Source organism: Myotis brandtii, unplaced genomic scaffold (assembly GCF_000412655.1).
Source record: "Myotis brandtii unplaced genomic scaffold, ASM41265v1 scaffold1733, whole genome shotgun sequence".
Classification (NCBI taxonomy): domain Eukaryota; kingdom Metazoa; phylum Chordata; class Mammalia; order Chiroptera; family Vespertilionidae; genus Myotis; species Myotis brandtii.
In genome coordinates, this window is record NW_005356400.1 from 773,863 (window position 1) to 776,238 (window position 2,376).

A 2,376-nucleotide genomic window follows, 5' to 3' on the forward strand; every position below is an offset into this window, starting at 1 on the left:
AAAAAATACTACTCTTTTTACGACATGTCACAAATAGTCACTTCCCTGACACGCTGGGGTATTTTATGCATATGTATATTTATACCAATAAATGATTTTACAAGTGGAATTCAGCCCGCTGCCGTGGCGTTTTTACGTTTGGCTTGTGGTGACGAACGTTGCTTTTGGGTCCAAGATCCAGGAGCACCCGGTTCCCAGGGACTCACGCCGGCGACGTCAGCGTCCACGAAGCTGCTGCTCCTGCCACCTGCTCGCACCCGGGAAGGAGCCAGGTCACGCGGGACTCGAGTGCGAACCAGGGCGTGACCTGAGGTGTTTACCTGTTAAGGGAAAGGGAGTTAGCGTGTGATCCCATGTTGGTGCCTGTAAACGCCCCCGGAGGACGTACACCAGTGAGTTACTGCCCTTCGTTGTCTCTGGGTGGTCAAACTATGGGGGAGTCTTTCTTTTCTCATTTTCTGAGCTACATGATTTAAGTGATCTTTCGTATTCATGTGATTACAAAAGAAACAAAAGGGTATATATTATATGTATATATATATTAAAGCATTTGCTCTAGTTCCGGTATTTTTTTTTTATGACAAACACTGTCCAATTTCTTTTCGTCTACTTCCTCCGCCCTTGGGAACTGGGTGGTGTTCAAGTGAGGCCATCCCCTAATTCTAAGGGGCACTATACGGTCTGTGAGGGGTCCCCCTGTTTGAATGCTCGGTAGCTACTGGGGGTGATGCCAAAGGAAGCCTGTGTGCAGTCCCAGCCGGAAACACCATTCTGACTTTGTAAAAAGATGCAGATATTCTACTTGTTTTTTCTTTTTGGTTCTCTGAGTTTTTTCAACATCCTGTCTTCTAACTCACGGATCCGCCCCTCAGCTTCCCCTAATCTGCTGTGTGCTCCTCCCAGTGTGTCCTTCATCTGTGCTGTGTCGTTCTTTCTGTTTTCACAGTTACCACATCTTTTCTCGTGCTGCTGAGCGTCTTTACCATCATTACTCTGAACTCGGTTCCAGATAAGCTTCTTATCTCTGCTTCATTTATCCCCTCTTCCGGAGAATTCTCTTGTTCTCTCGTTTGGGCGTTGTTTCTTTGTCTCCCCGTTTTGGCTGCCTGTGTGGGTTTGCTCTAACTCGGAGTTCGGTGCGTGCGTCAGGGTTAATTAGCAGTGCTGCGCGTGCCGGCCACGGACGTGTCTGGGACCAGGGGCCTCGTTAGCCGAGCTAATGAGGGAGCAGGAAGTCACTGTGGGAGGAAATGAAATCGGCCGCGACAACAAGAACCACTCAGCGCCACCCCGAGCTTCCGCCGGCCGCTGTGAAAACCGACCAGAGTCACGTATACATTCGAACCTCCTTTTGAAAGTGATAGGAACTGATGGAAAATCATACGAATCCCCCCAAAGTCTCTTCCTTCCCAGGCTGTCCTTCAGAGAAGCCACACCCAAGTGATAAAGAGACCAGGATGGAAGCAGCGGGAACGGGGAGGAAGCGGCGAGGCAGCGGTTCCACTGTAACCCAGGGAAGCGTTTAAAAACATCAGCGCAAAGTCCTCGCTCCCGGCCGTGCCAGGCAGGTCTCCGTGGACGGGGCCACGTGAACCGTTTATCTCGGGTTGACTTCGGCTGCGTTGTTTGCTTTACTCCGGGTTTCTGGTTGGACAGCGGGCCTCTCGGGTTAGTCACCCCGCCCCCCCCCCAGGCCCAGCACCCCCTTCCCAGCTGGGAGAGCCTCCCACCTCCTGGGGGCTCCCAGCTCCTGCTGATCCTGTCTCTTTAAACGCCTTCCGGTGGCTCTGTCTCGGTCCAGGGTTCGGATGGTTTTCCCCGAAGGAAATCTCTGTATGAGAGAATGCAAGGCACCGAACCTGACCCCCCAGTCCCATGACAGATGTGGGTACCCCTCTCCGCTCCCCCCCCCAAACTTCATTTCTAAATCAGGTCCAAGGGCCCTAACGGGCCACCTCCTCAACCCTTTAACCGGGAGCTCCCTCTAGGAAACACTTGAGCCCGGCCTGCGTGGCTCAGGGGTTGAGCATCGACCTAGGAACCAGGAGGTCACGGTCCGATTCCCGCTCAGGGCACAGGCGGGGTGGTGGGCTCCATCCCCAGTGTGGGCCGTGCAGGAGGCAGCCCATCCATGATTCCCTCCATCGCTGATGTTTCTCCCTCTCCCTTCCTCTCTGAAATCCATAAAAATATATTAAAAACAAAACAAAACCCTTGAGACACAAGTTTGGAAGTGAGTCGGATGGAAGGGGGATGTTTCCTGTGAGTTTGAGAAGTTTTAAGGGTGAAGGCAGGGACCATGGACGCTGCCTACCCCCCAGCCCCGCCCCCAGAGGGAGAGGACCGGGAAAGGGGGGGGACAGGGAAGGGGGGGGA